Below are 21,485 nucleotides of genomic sequence, written 5' to 3'. Positions count from 1 at the left end.
GGACTGCGCAAAATATTTTTTGAAATCTTTTAAGAAAGCGACTAATCGCTCGCACGGAAGACAATGTGAAACCAATATAGATCAAACCAGGATCCTTCTCAGTACTCACATTAACAAGCATGATTTCATTCATTAAGGACTTAGCATGCCTCTCTTTCTCTCAAATGATCAAATTTTGCAAAACCCGAGGAATTCCTTCCTCTTCGTTTTCACTACATTGTTCAAAAAGTTTTGAAAAACTTAGGTCAATGCAATGATTTCAAGGCACAAAAAAAGTAGGCGAAAAGCACTGTCATTTCATTCAGAACTTCTGGCACAACTGGCACAAGGCTGAAGCAAACACAAGAATGTGAAAATCACTATTGTTTCATTCGAATCTGTTGGCACAACTGGCTCCGAGGCAGAAGCAGACTCAAAAGAAAGCAACCAGTTTATGGGTCACCACTGGAGATACAATTTCATTGAATTTATGTGTCTTAAATTATTTTGGCTTATATAATTTCTCACCTGCACTTGCCTTTTTAGATTTTTAATCCTGGCCGTTGGATATGGGAACGGCGCTTGCCTTTTTAGATATTTAATCCTGGCCGCAGATCTGGGCGCGGAGCGAAGACACTAGCCGACAACACGCCACAAAATGCGGAAGGGAGCACCAATCGGGGGACGACACGTGGTGCGGGGGGGAGCGTCCCAAGTAATATTAGTGTGACGCTTCGGGGCACCTATATAACTCAATCCCTAACTCTCTTCCACCAGTATAATTTTCCAGAGAGTGACTTGCGTCATCCGAGAGAGTAAGTGACGTCATTTGAGAGTGAGTTATGGCATCAATGCGACGTCGTTTTAGAGTCCAAAACATGAACATCTTCCTCACATATGCCCGATGTTCTATACCTAAAGAGAGATTATTAGAAAAAATTAGAGCGCTCTTCACAACTAGGCCACCAAATTATGTGAGGGTTGCACATGAATTACACGAGGACGGGCAACAACATCTCCATGCCCTTGTTCAATTTCCATACCGTTTTCAGACGCAGAATGAACGGTTCTTCGACGTTACTCACGATCGAACTAGTCGCCATTTCCATCCGAATGTACAAGGGGCCTACAACCAACAGAATGTGCTGGAATACATCTCCAAACATGGGGGTTACACGGAATGAGGTGAATTCCATGAGAGGAGCTGCTGCGCTAACCAGAATAACAAAGAAAATATATATCGCGATGCACTTGCCACCGGCACCAAGGACGAAGCACTAGCAGTGGTACGAAATGGCTATCCAAAATGTTTCTGGTTAAATTATGACAAGTTGTCATCAAATTATGACCGGATTTCATTTAATCCACCATTGCCGTATGTTCATCCATTTACAGACACAGTATAGATCGTTTCAACAGGCATACAGCAATGGGTTACAGACAATATAAGAGACGAAGCCCAAAGACCGCACAGGCCCAAGAGCATTATAATTGAAGGCCCATCTCGAATTGGGAAAACATGTTCGGCCCGGTCTTTGGGACCACATAATTATTATTCTGGCCACATCGACCTGAGGGACCACAAGGACGACGCTTTCTACAACATAATCGATGATGTGGCCCCACAATTTTTGAAACATTGGCGCGAGTTTATTGGAGCGCAACGAAATTTTTTTTCAAATTGTAAATATGCCCGCCCAAAGAAAATAAAGGGCGGGATTCCAAATATTATATTATGCAACCCCGGAGCTGATTCTAGTTACAAAGAGTTCTTGGAAAAACATGAACACGCAGGGCTCAAAGCGTGGACGATCAGAAACGCAGAATTCTACACAGTCGATCAGCCCCTGTTCGCTAGAACAAATCAAGAAGAGGCATCGTAATGCCAAGAAAAAGGCCCAACGCAGGAAGATATTCCACTTCCAATGCGGCTGTTCGATATTCCATACAAACAGATGTGCCGAACCACATACATTGAAGAGAGAGGACGCTGTCAGGGGCCTTTTACGATACTTTGAAGAACCCGATGTGGTTCAAAGCAGTGGACATGTCCAGACCGGGCAATCAGGGGATGTACAAGATAGATTGCCTATTCAACTACAATCTTCGGAAAGCACTGGGCATCCGGACGTTTACGGCGACAATGTATACATGGCTGACATCCAGTGGTCGCAGAAGCCTGTCGGAGACTGTATTTACCCAGCTTATTGCACGAAGGATGATGAACAAATTATTCAGCTTTGGGATTATTAGTCCTGTAAATTATTGTCTCGCATTGACCATTGTACTCGACGAGCTTTCATATTATGTAAAAGATTGGCGATGGGAAAATATTTATGTAAATTTTTATGATTAATTAAAAATACAATTTCATTGAATTTATGTGTCTTAATAAATTCGATTTCTGAGCAGGTTTAAGCTGGATAAATGGGCTGTAATTGGAAAACAGACCAACGGACCAATTACAACAATGAGGCCCATTTCATGTTTATTAGGAACAATTAACATAGGCCCAGACATGTGGCACAACAGCCCATTAGAGATAGGCCCAGACATATGGCACAGCAGCCCATTAGAGATAGGCCCATCAGTAAGCGGCCCATCCAAACTATGAAAGAAGTGGACACTAAAGATAAGGCCCAAATTTTATTGCGCATAAAACAATTACAAAATAATAATTTACAATTTATTTTTATGATCCGAACATCCACAACGACGACGCACGGGAACAACTGTTTCAGGCGCAGCGGCTGAATCTGTATCTGCAAAATAATTCAACCAGTTCGTGGGTCACCATTGGACCACATGTAAACATCTTCAAACTTGGGCGTATACGCAGGATTAGGAAACTGGTCCAACACAACGACAAATTCACATTGGCCATTGTCAAGTATACCAGATGGATCAATGTCCGCAGTTTGTTCCACAGCCTGAGTAGGGGCATCACGCATGTCGCTTTCAAGTCCAGGCGTATCAGCAGCAATTTCGGAAAAACCACCAGTTTGACGTAAAACTACACCCTGGATGTAGAGTCCTAACAGCTTCAATTTTCGGGATTGTCGTTCATCCCTTTCAGTACCAATCTCCGGCAAATCAAAATGGAAAAAATGAGGCTCATCATACGGGAGAAAATCGTCAATCCTCTAGATGGAATCACACAACAATTTAGACGTGAATCATTTTTTTTTTTGTAAAAATTATGTTTCCGTAGTTTAAAATAACTTCATCCGGAAACACCAGATCTGCTGGATGTTGTCCAACGGCGACTAAAATTTAATTTAGTTCTGGCGGTATATGGACGCCGTTGTGAAAATCGGAAAGTCGTCACCATAATCGATGGTCAGGAACCTCACCATTAAAGCATCACGTCGATCTTATTTTATAGACGTAATGTGTTGACCGTGACAGGGTCAACATAAACAGTTAATATTTTTAAAAACGGTTACTGTATAACGTATGGCACAGAATAACAACAGATCACAAACGATGCAAACAAACCAAGGCGTGGGCCATACGTAGGTTAACTGTTTACACCTTCCGCCTGCGCTTCCCTTTAAATTTAAATTTCCCGCTTGCGCTTGCCTTTTTAGATTTTTAATCCTGGCTGCAGATCTGGGCGCGGAGCGGAAGCCCTAGATGACAACACGCCGCGAATTGCGGAAGGGAGCAGCAATCGGGGGACGGCACGTGGCGCGGGGGGGAGCGTCCCAGGTAATATTAGTGGGACGCTCCGGGGCACCTATATAACTCACTCCCTAACTCTCTTCCGGGGGTAAAGTTTTTCAGAGAGTGACTTGCGTCATCCGAGAGAGTAAGTGACGTCATTTGAGAGTGAGTTATGGCATCAATGCGACGTCGTTTTAGAGTCCAAAACAAGAACATCTTCCTCACATATGCCCAATGCGATGTCGTTTTAAATTAATTATTCGCCCAAATTTATAAACTCGGATCTATAAGAACATGTATTAGGCATTCATACAGCATAAGAGAATTGTGTGTCTGACAATTCAAGCAGACCGCTGCGCTAGCACAATGTCAGAAGAAATACAACAAGCCGATCTTACAGATAACCTCCATCAAAATGATGAGGGGGATTTGGAAACCGAAATCATAGACGCCACATCAAACCTGCCGGTTTCCAATATATCAATAGCAAATCCAAAGATAGGAGATGCAATGTGGCAGAAGTTCACATTCAAATCAATGATAATTGACAAATGCAAGCTAAGCTACAGGCCACAATGTCCATTGAATTCTACTGGCCGCGTCGAAGTCGAAGTACGGGACACACGATTACGAGCGGATGATCAATTACAAGCTCGATTTACTTTTCCAGTTACATACCCAGTAGACATCACATATTATGGAAACACGTATGCTGCTGTAGATAAGAACGGATGCCCATGGACAGCGTCGTACAGATTGCTACAAACAAACATCAATGACGGCGTGAAATATTGCAAAATGAAAGCCACGTTGGCTTTCCAAACATCAGCTTTTTCAGATGAAATTACTTATCGGCCGCCATTAATAACTGTTCTGTCCAAAGTATTCAACAATAGCCACGTGGATATTTGGCACGTGGAGCGGAAAGTGGCGAAGGCAAGACTAACACGCTGTAATTCTGAATCACATTTTCGATCCACAATGACATTGTCAGCACCAATGGGCCAATACGGTTCTTCGGCCCAAAGGATAATGGCGGCACGATTATCATCAAGTTCTATTCGGGAGCGGAGACACTAGCCGACAACACGCCACAAAATGCGGAAGGGAACACCAATCGGGGGACGACACATGGCGCGGGGGAAGCGTCCCAGGTAATATCAGTGGGACGCTCCGAGGCACCTATGAAAGAAGTGGACACTAAAGATAAGGCCCAAATTTTATTGCGCATAAAACAGTTACAAAATAATAATTTACAATTTATTTTTATGATCCGAACATCCACAACGATGACGCACGGGAACAACTGTTTCTGGCACAGCGGCAGAATGGCTGTTGTTCGCAGACGATGTAGGAGTCCATCCAATGGGGGGTTGAATTTGCTCCAAGTGTTGTGGATAGGAACTCGGTTATCCTTCAACAATACCTTTTTCTTTCCTCCCTTCTGGGATTTGGCATTCTTGCCGATCTTCATTAGCTTGAGAAACATCCCAATTTTTTTGACTCTTCGAGTACATTTGACATTTTTGCCCCTAGTTTGAGGGCTTTTGATCTAGCTTCGCAAGCTTCCTTTGACTTTCTTGCCCCTGGTTCGTGGGCTGCTTCAAATCTGGCCACACGGGCCTCGCATTGTGGTTGACCGTTGAACATTCTGAATCCAAGTTCAAGGTTTGAAAGTAAAGGGGTCGAGTCTCGAGGCTGAGAGCGATCCTAAGCTGCACAATCTCAAGAGCGATTCCACACAGGTCTTCGTAGGACTGCTCAAAATATTTTTTGAAATCTTTTAAGAAAGCGACTAATCGCTCGCGCGGAAGACAATGTGAAACCAATCTAGATCAAGCCAGGATCCTTCTCAGTACTCACATTAATAAGCATGATTTCATTCATTAAGGGCTTAGCATGCCTCTCTTTCTCTCAAATGATCAAATTTTGCAAAACGCGAGGAATTCCTTCCTCTTCGTTTTCACCACATTGTTCAAAAGTTTTGAAAAACTTAGGTCAATGCAATGATTTCAAGGCACAAAAAAAGTAGGCGAAAAGCACTGTCATTTCATTCAGAACTTCTGGCACAACTGGCACAAGGCTGAAGTAAACATAAGAATGTGAAAATCACTGTTGTTTCATTCAAATATGTTGGCACAACTGGCTCCAAGGCAGAAGCAGACTCAAAAGAAAGCAAAAAGACAAACACAAAACAAGATAGTGATATCTGAGGTAACAACCCCGGAATCACCCGACTCCAACACAACAGGACTGACTCGATACAACAAGATAGACCCGACTGACTCAGTACAAAAAGACTGACTCTATACAAAACAACAAGACTGACCCAATACCCAAGTCAGAAGGTACAAATTAACAACATTCGTGAATGTGCTCAAAACAGTGCATGCCATCCACCATATCTAGAGTAAACTGAACGCCATCTGCAGGTGGTTCATCCCCTGATCACAAGGTCACATTATCCCCCAAGTTCACCGATCCAGTGCCGATAGACTTTGCAGAGCTTGGCGCGGCAATGACCCCGTCGTCAATCAGATCTTGTATTTCGTGGCTAAGACGAAAACACATGTTAGTGCCATGGCCGGCTTGTTGATGGAAGGCACAGTATTTGGCTGGATCATGGGAGGGAGGAAGTTTATTCGGGAGAGGCCGAGGCTCTAGGGGTTTAAGATGGCCTTGTCTTATATGGATTTGAAAAGCTTTGGACAAAGGCATGTGGAGGGCATGGAAGACCCTCTGACCTCGGGGTTGGTACTTCAAAGTTTGTGAATTTTTACTGGATACACCAGTAACGGGATTGATGAGCGCCGACTGGGTTTGCTGATCTCTTTTGAGTGCAGGATTATAGCTGAAAGGAACATTTCTAATACAACGACCATTCTCCCGGCTTGGCCCTTGATTCAAACTACTCTCATTTTGAGTGGCAAAAGCGCCATCCTCAATCTTTGCAACAACTGCAATTACTTGCTGTTTATTCAGCCCTTCGGCTTTCAAAGCCTCCACAGCCCACTGAAGGTGTTCATGGGGACCAATGCCTGCCCTTACCTTGTTCTTACCACCTGCCTCCACTTTGCCAAGGGTTTGGCTTTCTTCAAATGCAGCCAGTCCCAAGATTGGGGAGCCTTTTGTCATGGAATTCCCGGTATCTGATGTGGTCGATGAGGGAGCCCATGTCTCGGAGGCCAGATTTGTCACAGTTCTCTGAAGATCTCCGATCATTCTTTTCAGCTCAAAAGTAGTGGGCTCACCGGTTTGAGATGATTGGAGTCCAGGTGCATCCATCATGCATAAGTCCATGCTTTCTGGAATGAACACCTCAGGCTTGGGTAGATGGCCTGGGGTGATGTATATGCTGGGGTCGAAGGTGGATGGTAGTGTATGGATGAGGTTGAGGTGGGGAGGTGACGAGTCAGTACTAACCTAAGGTCCTTAGGGTGGAGCTAGGATCTCTTCATCAATAAGATCCTGAATCTTATGACGGAGGCGGATGCAACGGTTCGAATCATGACCGTGTTGTTGATGATAGGCACAGTATTTGGCTGGGTCATATCTTGGTGGAAGAGGATTTAAAAGGGATTAGGGTTCTAGGAGTTCTAGGTGCCATTCTTCTTGTAGCTTTTTCAAAGCTTGGGAGAGACTCATGTAAAGAGGGTTGAACTTTCGGGCTTGGGGCCGATTCGAAGTGGCGGGTTTTTGGCCATTGAGGGAAGTGGTGATAGAGTCTACTTCTGAGCATTTCACAGATGCGCTACCATCAGTAGTACCATTGGAACTGCGAGCAACATTTCTCTTCAACGGCTCATTATCTTCTGCAAAGATCCCTTGTTGGATGGCATCCTCGATTTGAACCCCCATTCCATGAAGGTCTGGAAAGGTAAACAGTGGTAGTATGATCATTTTCTGCAACAACATGCCATGTAAATTCTGAACAATCATCCTGATCTGATCTTTGTCGGAAGGCCTTGTAGTCATCATTGAGGCCTTTGCTCTCCATCTCGTCACGAACTCTGAGAAACCCTCCTTTGGTTCTTGGCGGGTGACTTCGAGATCACGAGTTGTGACCTCGATCTGTGTGTTGTAGGAGTATTGAGCAATAAAGGCCTCAACCAGCTCTTCCCAATTCTGTTTCACAGAGTCCTCCAATTTCGCATACCAGATTGCGGCTATCCCAGACATGGTTCGGCCAAAGAGAGACAACTTCTGAGCTGTGGTCAAACCCATTGGCCTCAAGATATCAAAAAACAGGTGGAGGTGCACCCATGGGTCTCCAGAGCCGTCAAAGGGATCGATATGCGGCATTTTAAACCGCTCCGGCAAGGTAACTGCAGATTCAATATACCCGCCCTCTAAATCCAGGATGGAGTTCACTCCCTGTGCCCGCTTGAATAACTCCTCCAATTTATTGACCTTAAGTGCAGTTGAGTCAACCTTAAATTCAAATGGAGCCTCGCTTTGATGGACAAGAGCTTTAGAGGTCTGTACTAGGATTGGCTCCGCCGGATTGCCCTGAGTCTCTCAGACATTAGCAGTATGGGCAGTGGCTCCGGGTGTCGGGTTACCTGTGGGAGGTGCGTGAGATGTAGAAGTCGCAGCCTGCTGTGGTTGTTGTTGTTGTAGCTGGGTTTTCACTTCGGCCTGACGAGCCATGACTTCAGCCTGACGAGCCGTGACTTCAGCCTGATGAGCCGTGACTTCAGCCTGGCGGACTACGTCCTGCTGCATGCCTCGATTGTTTGTTGCAGGTACCGCATCTATTCTTCCATACTGGCTGAGGGATACTGAGCCATGGGAACGGGTGATTGATCTCGTGCTGAGTTGAATGCAGACAACTATTCCCAAACCAGACTAGACCCAGGTGAATTGAGATGTGACTGCCGTAGAAACTATACTGGTGAATTCTGCCTGAACCTCTTTCGTCTTGTAATCGGTGGGGGTGAGGCGAACACAGGTTGCTTCTGAGCCGATTCTGACCTAACAAAGTCTATCAATATAAGTCCAGTGTACTCGGGGGATATTAGAGCCTTCTGAAGCTATGGTTCCAAGACTACCCTAGCAAAAGAGAAAATAGACAGCATCTCAGTCTGATTTCACTAGAACAGATACGAGCATAGCTGAATGACTGCACTCGTTACTGATTTCTGCCCCAAATTCTGTTTGTGAACTGATACCCTCAGGTAAAATTGATTCTCCCAAATACTGATGCCCGCAGGCCTGATACCCAAACTTGCAAACTGTTACATGCATTCCTACAGGGACACACTCTAAAAGCACATAGCAAGCAAATGAGAACCAAAACACCTCTATGTTGGGGGTAGGGTTTCCCTGTCCTATTTTGCCAGGAGCTAGGGTTTCACTACGCACGCAGCGGTTTCAAACAACCTATAATCGGGTAAGCAACCTGTCCTAGTTTGGAATGGTCACCATGGATTCTGAATATGCACTAGGTCGAAAGGTCAAAAGGGTGCCCCGGTAAAACCGGGGTTTGTGTTCCCGTCGTGGCAGAGCCCGCAACCGGTCAGCCTTATGGCACGCTTCGCAAAGCGAGCCTCCGGCAAACCGTTCATGAATAGCATACGGCAAACTCGGTGTCCTAGGCGCACCAATGCAAATGCAATGCAAAGAAACACATAAGTGTAGTCAAAACTAGATATCATGAGTTCGAGTCAAGTTCTCTAACTCCCCAGCAGAGTCGTCAAAAACTGTAGACGTCCCCGAACGTCCCGGGAGGGAGATCCCGTTTTGTTCATATGGGCTCACTACAGTTCAGGACTCAAATGTCACGGTTCTTAATCCGATCTTGCAAAGTGCAATGCAAGACTGATAAATCACCAAAGAGTCCAAATCTGGCAAATCATTTTGGAAAACTGATTTTTAGAAAGAAGTGCGAAACATAGACTGCTTTGCCAGATACAGAGTCGCCACCTAAATATTTTTTATGGGAGAATTTAGGAAATCCTGACTCGTTTGCCTAAGGCGACGTGTCTGTCATCACCAAAGTTGCCTCGGCTTGAGACCTTGGGTACGATTGGGGAAGGTCACTTCGTGAGCACCCCCGCTCGCCCGATCAAAGATCGGTCTCTACTAACCATGATATCGAGTTTTGAAAACATTATGCATTCTTATTCCGGTTATTAGCCTAGATTTACTACGTGATGCACACAGCATACAAGTATAGACTAGATCTCCTGAATTGGAACAACACATCTCATGTTTGTTTATTTTGAAAATGGTTTGATGGTGCTACCCGTAAGTAGGCTAAGACGTGGATTTGTCACCCTTGGGTGAGCTTAGAAAATGTGATGGTTTGCCACTCTCAAGTGGGCTTAAAACTCACAGTCAATGCATTATTCCAATTCAGATAATCCAACCTTCACCCACAGGCATTCAGGCAGGTATATCACATAAGCACATAGCCTCATGGTAAGCATGCTATCATGGCAGTCACTCACACGCATGCAAGGATGCTAAAGCATAAACACTTACCGAGTACTCCAAGCCAAAACAGAAGCTATGTTAGAAATCCATGCATGATCCTAACTATGCTGAAATGCCTAATGCAACACATGCAGGAATGCAACTACAATAGGCTCGACTATTCTAAAGATAGCATGTGAAGTGCTACAACTAACAAGTATTCAGCTCGGAATTGAAATACAATGCAGTTAGTATGATGCGCCGAGCCCGGTGCATGCAAAACAGATGAATGAATGCAAACATGCTATCATAAGTATGCTAATTGAAACATGCCCAAAACTAACCATCATAAGCTGGTAAATAAAAGGGAGAAAGACGTGGGGTTGGAAGACATACATCACACACATGCACACTTATTACAATTGTGCCCTCGCTCGGAGGGTCTGAATAAATAATACAGTCCGAATAAATAACAGCTATAACTAATTATTACACAACATTAACTAATTAACAAACTAGCTAAGTAAGCATGTAAACTACATGAATGTGACTGCCTCGGCTCTGTTTTGGGTGACGATGGATGCATACATGCTCGAGTCGCCTCGTCGGGAAATTCCATCGCGATCTCTCGTCTCGTCTTTGTTTGCAACTGATTTTAGAAATTTGCACAAGGCTCCAAGAGGCTGAAACTCCACCCTGGGAAGGCTGCCGACCAGATATTGGCTTGGAAAACACTTGCTGACCACCCTTTGTGGTGGAAACCAAAAAAGGTGGTCGGCCTGCCAGAAAACCTGGTCGGCTGACCACTTTCTGCCTCTGGTTTCTAGTTTTTTCTGCAACAAAGGCAAGAGAGAGAAAAGGCAATGTATTGTCAACAAATGTGTGCATGACCACTCTCCCCGTCATTGCACAAGCTCTAGGGAGTGTAGTCCTCGATCCTCGCGCCATCAATCACGCATCTCGATGCATGATGGCTGAGGAGTCGAATTGCACGACTCAATATGAAATGAATGCACATATAAGCAAGTAAAGCCAACAACTCTATCATGGACAGTCAAGAGTGTCGGCGATCGAGAATCGAGGCATGTTTCGTCACTTGGAATACGAAACGTCCCTCGTTTCCCGTGTTTGGACTAAACCCTACTCCAAACACAATGCAACAAATAAGGATGACATGACATGCACAAATACAACTAGCATGCAATCCTAATGCAATGCGACCTAATCGTGCAAACATGCAAGGATGAGATGCGAACATGCTACTAGCATACACAATGCTATGAGCCATATGGCATACACAATGCAACTAACAACCTAGCATACGCAATGCAAGGAAATGAGATGGCATACACAATGCCTAAAACAACATAACATGCACAACACATTGTAACATGAAATACACAATGCAAGGTAGACTTACACCAATATGAGTGGACCTTAGCCACATTGACATCAGTAGCCATATGATGGAAATGAGACAACCGAAACACATACAAACATGCACGATGCAAGGGATCGATCCTAAGGCATCAAATGCCACTCTACCAAAGCATGGAAAAGGATGCAATATGGCATACAAACACACAAATTTCAGCTCTGAAACATGATACAAAATGGTCCCGAAACATGCAAACATGGCACACAATGCAAGCTAGGGGGCCCGGGTATTGAAACTAGTGAAGTGCGTTACACTATAGGTACCCAAAGCAATGCACTAATGGAAAAACCAACCCCAAACAAACCCTAGGCAGGTCTGAAACAGTGGGGAAATGGCCTAAAATGATGGCTCGGAATGCAACGAAGTGGATCTCATTCAATGGTCGGTAAATGAGGCATACAAGCCCGACTCTCAAACGCATTTAAAGAGTATAAAACATGACAATATGGCATTCAAACGAGCTCTGAAATACGATGTATAAGGGGTCCAAAACGTGAATACACCTCAGTATATGCATGTAATAGACCCCGAAACTCAAAGCTAAGCGAGTGTATTGAACCACAAGCATGCAAACCAAACACCATTCGACCATGAGACCCAAAAACAGAGCTAAAGCAGTCCAAAATATGCCTAAGATCAGTTTAAGGCATGGCCAAAAAGTGCTAACATGAAGGGCCAAAACAACATGCAACATAGGCTAGTAAGCATGGTTTTCACTAAATGTATGTGAAGCAAAAGAGAGGTCACCAAACCAGCTAAAAACAGAAACATGGCATGTCAAATAAACCCCAAAAACCCATGTAAACTCAGTCAACACATGCTAGAATGGGGTGCTCCTTTGAGAGGCCAATAAGAGGGTTGTTCAACACATACAAGATAGACGTGAAACATGGTAAAACCACCTATGGAAATAAGTTATGAGGGCCCTAAAACTCACCAAAAAGGCCCTGAAATGGGTCGATGAAGCATGCAATGAAAGGTCCCTTTGAAAGGCCTTGAAGGGGATTGTTCCACACATGCATGAGGGACACAAAATATGGCCAAAAGGGCTCCAGATAGAGCTAAGGCAGACCCTAAAACTCACCAAATAGGGCCTGAAATGTGACTTCACAACATGCAAGTAGGGGCTCCTTTGTAAGGCCAAGAAAGCTAGTAAACAAAACAAGGGGTGAGAGGGTCACCCCTCTCTAATTTTAAGGCTCAAAAACACATGTTAGCCACTGAAAATCCACTGGATTTCAGTGGCTAAAAGGCCAAAAAAAGGCCAACACAAATGCTCTAATGCATAGCTCAAAACAAGTGGAAATGAAGCACGCAAGGGGGTAAATAACCCCCGTCAGAAAAATGACATTGAACAAACATGTTTATAAGGTCAAAAAAAAACTTTTTTAAGTTTATGATGAAACCCAAAAATGCTTGCAAGTAAAACTAAACAATAAAGCAAAATAAGAGCCAAAAGAGGGAACTAGTGTCTTACCCTTGTAGAGCAGAGGGCCAGCAGCCTCTGGACCAAAATAGGAACTCTCCAACCTCTAAAAATGAACTCCTATGTGCTTAGGTTGATAATGGAGGTGTTGTGCTTGGAGGTGTAGTGCAATGGGACGAAGAACAAGGGTTTTTGGAGCTTGGAATAAAAAGATATGGAGGGAAAGTGTGTGTATGCTCAAAACAGGTTCTGAACCCTAGCAATGGAAGAGGGCCCTTTCCTTTATAGAGGAGAAGGTCTAAAGCTTCTCCAAGAAGCTTAAAATCTAGCTTAAACATCCTCCATATGGAGGATGCATTCTGAGGCTTCCAGCTGGCACAGTTGGCTTCAACTCATTGAGACAAAAAAGGAGAAAGCTGGCCAACCAGTTTAGGTGGTCAGCCGACCACTTTCCCTGGTCGGCTAACTAGGTCAAAAGATTCAGGTGGTCAACCGACCACCTTTTCTGGTCGGCCTGCTACTTTTTCTGGTTTTTCAGGACAAAAAAATTGGTCTACCGGAAAGAAAGGTGGTCGGCCAATGATTGGGAAGTCCAAAAGTGGTCGGTTAGGTGTCCAAATTGAAGCCCCAGAAGTTAGCTTTCCAATGGCACCAGCGTTACATCAAAATTCCTTCTGTGCAAAAAGTTATGCCCGTTTTGGTGAAGCCGCGCAGATTCGGTCCAACTAGAGTGATAGCCTACTGCAATCAACCATATCTCCCCCGTCCGAACTTGGATATAGGAGATTCTTGAGTGAACAATGAAGCCCCAAAATTAAGATTTCCAATGGTGGTGGCCTCATAGCTGAAATCTAAGTATGAAAATGAATAGGCCTGATTCAGCGAGGACTGCTCATCCCTCTCTCAACGGTTCGTGCCCATTTTCTCCCCCAACTGGGTTTCTTCCCCCTTCTCTTCTTTTCTTCAACTCCAAACCCCTAAGTAAGGTGTTTTGGAAGATTTTCAAATATCTCATCTCTCTTTCATTCATTTCCACTTTGTCCTTGCTCGGTTTACCGAAAAGCGTAACATTTAACGAAATGCGAGCGTCGGAACATCGTAGAAACTTTATTTTCAAAACATTTTGAAAGAGAGGGTTTCAAGGTCCAAAATATTTTGATCAAGATTATTTCGGTCCAAAAGGGGTGTGAAGTTGAGATTTGGCTCTCTCATTGCCGAAGAAACTGAATCTTTGCCTTGCACATCTTTCTCCACCAAGTGAACCATCAGTAGTGCCCAAGTCTTAAGGGCGGTCAAAAATAGGGTGTCTACAAATGCCAATGGCTCTGTTTCTAATATTGTATCGTTTTGTGATAATGATGAGATGGCATGCTAGATTAGGCCACACAGGGCAAGACAGGATGACTAGATTCGCTAGAGAAGGTCTTTTAGGCCCACTTGCTAGTCACTTTGCCTACTTGTGAGCACTGTCTTGCTGGAAAGGCAGCAAGGAAACCATTTCGAAAGGCCAAAAGGGCATCTATCCCATTACAACTTATTCATTCTGATATATGTGGACCAATGAATGTGAGGGCAAGGCATAGAACCCCTTATTTCATCACATTTATAGATGAATGCACACATTTTGGCCATGTCTTTTTGATTTCTCACAAGTCAGAAGCATTGGATTACTTTAGATGGTATGTTAATGAGGTTGAGAATCAATTAGACAAGAGCATTAAGGCTTTAAGGACTGACCGGGGATGCGAGTATCTATCTGAGCAATTTAAAGTACTCTGCGAGGAAAAAGGAGTTATCAGGCAATTGACAATTCCTGGGACTCCGTAGCAAAATGGTGTAGCGGAGAGAATCTCACATTGCTTGACATGGTTAGATCTATGATGGCGCAAGTAGATCTTCCCATTTCTTATTAGGGACATGCTTTGTTGACTGCTGCTTACGTCCTTAATCGTGTGGCCTCCAAATCAGTTCCTTCCACCCCATATGAGATGTGGACTGGCAAAAAGCCTGATTTGGGCAATTTGCGACCTTGGAGTTCGGCAGCTTACATACACAACGCTTCTCATAAGTTTGGGAAGTTGGGCCCTAGAGGAAAGAAGTGTATCTTCATTCGCTATAGTGAGCATTCTAAGGGCTATGTGTTTAGTGGGGAGCATCCGGATGGAAGTGTAACTAAAATTGAGTCACGAGATGTGGATTTCCTAGAGGAGGATTTCCCTAGCTGAGGTGAGGTAACTAGAGAAGTAGAACTCTATGAGATGGAGGATCTACTTGAAAGCGCACCTAGTAGCCTAGTAGAGAATGAGGAGATAATCCCTCAAGCTCCTAGGGACAGTGGGAGCGATCTACCAATCCATGGATTAGATCCAATGGATGAGGATTCTCAATTATGTAGAAGCAAACGTGGAGCTATACCTCGTCGTCGTTTTGAGATTGAAGGGGAAGCATTCATGATTGCTCCGAGTGATGAGATGGAGCCTAAGAATCTCAAAAAGGCTCTCTCATCCCCTGCCAGTAAAGAATAGAGTACTGCAATGGATAAAGAAATAGAGTCTATGAAGAAAAATCATGTTTGGCACTTGGTTCCACCAGGGCGCAAGACTATTGGGAACAAATGGGTTCTCAAAATCAAGTGTGAGGCGGATGGTTCCACAAAAAGGTATAAGGCTTGCCTAGTGGTGAAAGGTTACACCCAACAAGAGGGTGTGGACTATGAGGAAACCTTTTCACTAGTTGTGAGGTTTGCCTCCATTTGCCTAATTCAGGGCATAGTAGCTAAGTTGGACTTAGAGCTATATCAGATGGACGTTAAGACTGCATTTCTCAATGGAGAATTGGATGAAGAGATCTATATGGATCAACCAGAAGGCTTTGTGGTAGTAGGTCAGGAGCGCAAAGTTTGCAAGCTTCAACGATCTATTTATGGCTTAAAGCAATCATCCAGATAGTGAAATCTGAGATTTCATCGAGCCATTGTTTCTAATGGTGTTTACGATGATCGATGAAGATCACTATGTGTACGTTAAGCGGTCTAAGGACATTTTTCTGATACTGTCATTATATGTAGATGACATATTATTGGTTGGAGATGACAAGGACATGATTGTTGCCACTAAAAGGTGGTTGTTCTTTGCATTTGAAATGAAAGACATGGGTGAAGCAAGCTATGTGCTCAGTGTTAAGATCCTTAGGGATCGCTCTAGGAGACTTCTTGGTTTGTCTCAAGAGACTTACATTAAGACTATCCTAGAGCGATTCCAGATGCAAAGCTGCAAACCCATTGACACTCCTATTGCGAAAGACAAAAGCCTAAGCCTTGATATGGGTCCAAAGACTCTAGAAGAGAATGAAAAGATGTCACGTGTTCCCTATGCAAATGTTGTTGGAAGCTTGATGTATGCTATGATGTGTACACGTCCTGACATTTGTTATGCAGTCGGATTGATGAGTCGTTACCAATCCAACCTAGGACCAGCTCATTGGAAAGCAGTTAAGAGGATATTACGATAGCTTAGAGGGACTGCAGATTGCACACTTTGCTACCAAAGTTCAGATCTACATCTAGTTGGCTACTGTGATGCAGACTGGTGAGGAGACTTAGATGAGAGAAAGTCTATTTCAAGATATGCTTTCATGCTTAGCGATGGTGCTATTTCTTGGAGTAGTAAGAAGCAATCTTGTATCGCCTTATCGACTATGGAGGCTGAGTTTGTGGCTTGTTCATCTACCGTTCAGGAAGCCATTTGGTTGAGGAGATTCCTTCAGTATTTGGATATTGTCACACACACTTCAGACCCTGTGACTATCCATTGTGACAACATAGCTGCACTCGCTTACGCTAAGGATTCTAAATACCACGGGAGAACCAAACACATTGATCTGAGGTTCAACTTTATTAGAGACATTGTGGCGCAGAAAGAAGTGATCCTGGAGCACATCCCTACGAGTCGCATGGTTACGGACCCTTTAACTAAGCCCATTGCTAGAGATGGTTATCTTACTCATGTTAGGCTTTAGGAATATGTAGGTAGTGATATCTATATGTGTATTCAGTTGAACTCATATTTTTTGGGATATTTATGCCATTAGTATTCATATTTGTTTCTATTACACATTTATGCTTATTATTTTTTGCAATGGTTTGTGAATTAGCATACACAGAAAAAATAAATTGATGTTAGCAGGCAAGATTGGCTCACTCACATGAGCAATCGCCCTTGGCGCTAGGTAGCGAGCAAGGATGAGACTAGTGGCTTATTGTATTTGGAGCAAATAGAGAAGCTAAAATTATCCACTAGCTATGTCGCCTTCGTTGCAGCCAAGATGAGGTCTTGTTAGAGACTGACCATAGATATGAGAGTAATCAATTTTCCATGATGTGCCTGTTATGGATAGCCAGATGCTTGATCTCATTTGATGTCTGAGAGGCGAGCAAATAGAGAATTCGAGTTAGACGCTAGGAAGCGACTTGTGCGCTTAAGAGCAACTAGACTAAGATCTATATGGTGTGTGAGTTTAACATCACTTTTTGGAAGAGTTACTCCACTATAACATGCATTCGTACTGCATGTGCTTATCGACCCGTTAGTGAGGTGAAAGAATTGTTCCCTGCTTCTTCATCGTGTGAGTCCTAAAAGTCATTTTTCCCTAAATGACTTCACTTTGTGCCTTTTATGACCTTTGACTATGTCATCAGATGAGGAGTTGATGTTCAGCTACTTTGGTATGTTGCCTGCGGTCATGTATGATTCGGCTTTAAGGGACATTACTGGGAAAGTGGTCAATTTCAAATTAAATGATATGAGGGTGAAGGGAAGTGTGACGCTCCGAATCTACACTATTGGTTGCAGTCAAGGGAGAGTCACTAATGAGTCCTATGGTCAATAACCAAGTAAGATCCCAGATCGCTAGAGGAGTCAAATTAGCCTCCCTTCTAAGTCCAGCTTTCTTACGCAGCACACTACCCTTTTGACAGATCTTAAAAGGTATTGACACAAGGTCTCATAAGCAACGATATGGTTCATACATATAAGTATTAGAATGTAAGTACATAACAACCACAAATATCCTTAATTTCAAAAGCTTGTTTCATAACATTACATCCCAAAAGAAAATTTAATCTTCGCATGAGCCTTACAAAATATCAAAAGGGAAATTTCTAACTTTTTTAAGATAGCCAAAAGTCTTCGAAAGTTTCAGGTTCGTCGTCTCCAGCAATAAGCTCCTCTTCGGCACCTGGCATGATACGCCGTGAGCTTTGAATGCCCAGTAAACACACACACACCCTGTCCATTTTTCCCAGTCCAAAACACAATCACAAGGATAACATCAAGTAGTAAAGCATGATACTCAACTAAATAAATAAAGGGTTACAAGTTAGATGTTAGTAAACTAGAAATCCCCCAAAGAGACTTCATCCTCTCAACCAAAGGAATCGGACGCGGATTATTCGGTATGTCCCCTCTTTTGCTACTTTGTTGCAGACCTTATCTCGGATGCCTACCAACGGTTATGTACTGCGCAGTGCCAACCGCAGGGCCTCAAAAGAGACGGTAAAATAGTGCCTTGCCCAAATCCCTCCTCACACCAAACCACCTAGGGTCCAAATACAACCGCTCCGTTCAAGAGTTTCGAAAACCACTTGCACAAGACTTTAACTTCCAAATAGGGAACGCATCCCAACAATCCATACATCACACATTATCATCTTTTCATTACTCAAGTGATCGAAAACCCAATACCATCCCAATTACGTTTTCCATGGAGTTAAATGTTTTAAATCAAGGTTAGACCAACTTAACAAGATAATAATATCCACATAAGCATGCATCATTAAGATGAAGAAGATAAAGAACATAACCATAACGCATACAATATCATGCATTTTATGATCATAAACTAATAAGCATTTTCATGAACACAAGAGCATAAAACACCCATGCGCAACAGAATTTCCAGATTCAATATCACATAAGGATTAGAATGAAAGGACTATTTTAGATTTTTCACTGGACTCGGCCTTCCTATGGTTCATAGAGAATTTAATCTAGTTTTCAGAACATATTTCGGAAATGGGATAGTTTTTCTAGATTTTAAGTTATTTAGAAAACACTCCAGCGCTGTCCAGATTCGTCGACTGTTATGAAAATTTCATTTTCCTACAAACCGCTCACTGTTTTTCAATGAAACCAATTTTTTTTTTTTTTTTATAAAGATAACTCCTTAAGGAAGATTTTGACATAAAATAGAGGTCCAGAATAATTTGCTACATTTTTCTAGAAATTTTGAAAGTTGGCTGCAAAAACAGATTCTAAGGCACAATACCCAAAACAAAAAGATTTTGTAAGAAAAGAGATTCACTAAGGGAAAATTCTCATTTATTTTGTGATGAAAACATGCTAACTAGCATATATTAAACTCAAAAAAGTTTCTTGAAGGTGTGCCTTTGGAAAGTTTGAGAGATTGGTATGAAAAAGATAGTTTTGTACCGAAATAAGGGTAACTACAAGAGAGGTAGAATCATGGCTCAACTCTTATCATTTTTAATGCAAGGAAATCATTAATAACACATCTAAAAACAATGTTTAGAACCCTTAAGAGCATGTATTTGAAAAAGGAAAATGAAAGAGAAGGTTGTGTTGTGGCTTACTTGCTAGGCTTGAACAAAAGTGCTCTCCTCTTCCTTCCTCTCCCTCTCAAGACTTCTCTCTTGCTCTCCTTTCTCTCCTCTAGGCCGAAAGTGTGTGGGTGTGTGTTGTTTGTGTATGCCATGCTAGAGGGTGGTGGTATTTATAGGCAATTTTGGTGTAAAAAGACATAAAGGCCCACTAGTTGGAATTGGATGGAAAAGTTTGGATTTACTTGGAGTCTAATGGGATAGGGAGTGATTAGGGAACTTAATCATGGGATTAGACAACATCTAGTTGGTCTCTAGTTGGAGTGAAACTAGTGTTGGGAACAAAACCCTAGGTTTAGGGGTACTAGGTGCTAGGATTTCTAGAATATCATAATTGCAATTTCTTGAAAATAGGCCCCTCACAATCTCCTAGGGTGGCCGGCCGTTGGGAAGGGAGATGGGGCATTTTTTTATTCAATTAAGGTACTATGGACACATTTCCCAAAGTATATATATGTATCGATCTCAAATTGATTTATGGTACCTATAGTATAAAAGTACATGTACTAGTTTTGGGGCAATTCCTAAAATTAATAAAAGAAGTGAGGGCTTGGAATTAAACTCATGTATTGGAATCTTACTTATGTAGAATTAAATTAAATTAGGCTAAGGAACCTAATTCGGCTAGGACATTCCTGGTTCGATAAAAGTAAAAAAAAAAAATGCTAACCGACAAGATTCTAAATAATTCAAGAAACTGAGAGGTTTTAAGGAAATAATTCAAACATAAGGGTTTTCAAAGAGAATACAATTTTTAGGGGCTTCACAGGAAGATCATCTAGTTCTACATCTTTGCTCTGTATTCACTGTCGACAACTCACATTGCTCTCTATGGGATGCTGATTGGGTGTGAATATAATGCGGGACCTAGCCGAGTCAAACATGCACTTTGAGGGATTAGAGATGTTTTTGGACCGATGTAGCTAGATGGGTCTAGGTACATGAGACAATATTTCTGTTCATTTTGGGTTGATGTCTCTATACTGACTCATATTGAGTTTCTAGCATAGAGCTCCCACATGCAGGTGTCTTCAGCAGTCGCACGGTGCATTGGCTAGTATGAGATTGTTCATTTTTTGGGGAGATTGAGATTGAGATGTGGCATTGTCATGCCAACTCATGTGCGAGTGGGAGATGTTAGAAATTGGGTGCCCATGTGGCATGACCCATGAACCTTTTGAACCTTATCAATGTAAGTTTGAATTTGAATTCAAAACTTATTTGGATAACCACTCATGATATCTATATCTATCATATCAACTGATATGGATAGATGATATATTTATCCTATATATCTGATTCGATATATGGGATATGGTATAATGAAACAACGTATGTTTTTTCCCATACTGACTCTCTCCCATTAAAACAACAATCAAGCTTTTTGCACTATGACTTGTGTGGGTGATACTCATATTGTGGTATCACTCCACTGCTGGGTGTTCGTGCATGTTAGAAGCACGTGATTTACCCATGAGATTCTTCGCTTCAGGTTCTGTCACTAAGGTATGATCTGAAACTTTTACCCGCTACATTATACATGATTTACAGTGTGTGATTGTGTCTATAAGTTTAACTTTAATGGATTGATATTAACAATGTTGGATTTGCTATAGTTTATACATTGATGAATCATGTAATGTGTGTTTTGCATTTAGCAAGTAACAAAATCTGTGGAATATTCTGGCTAGTGATTTTACTTATATTTTTTTTCCTAAGCATAAAGCCCTTGATAGAGCGGAATGGCAAAAAATGATTCATGTAGCGAACCCCGCTTGATTGTGACACGAGGTTTAGTTTGGCTTGGTTTGGTTTGGTTTTAGCTAAAAATTTTCTTATACTTGAAAATCATGATGGGATTACATATTTCATTCTTGTGTTGC

This window comes from Camellia sinensis, chromosome 11, assembly GCF_055761805.1.
Source record: "Camellia sinensis isolate YWXY chromosome 11, ASM5576180v1, whole genome shotgun sequence".
NCBI classification, from domain to species: Eukaryota; Viridiplantae; Streptophyta; class Magnoliopsida; order Ericales; family Theaceae; genus Camellia; species Camellia sinensis.
This window is presented reverse-complemented; position numbering follows the sequence as displayed.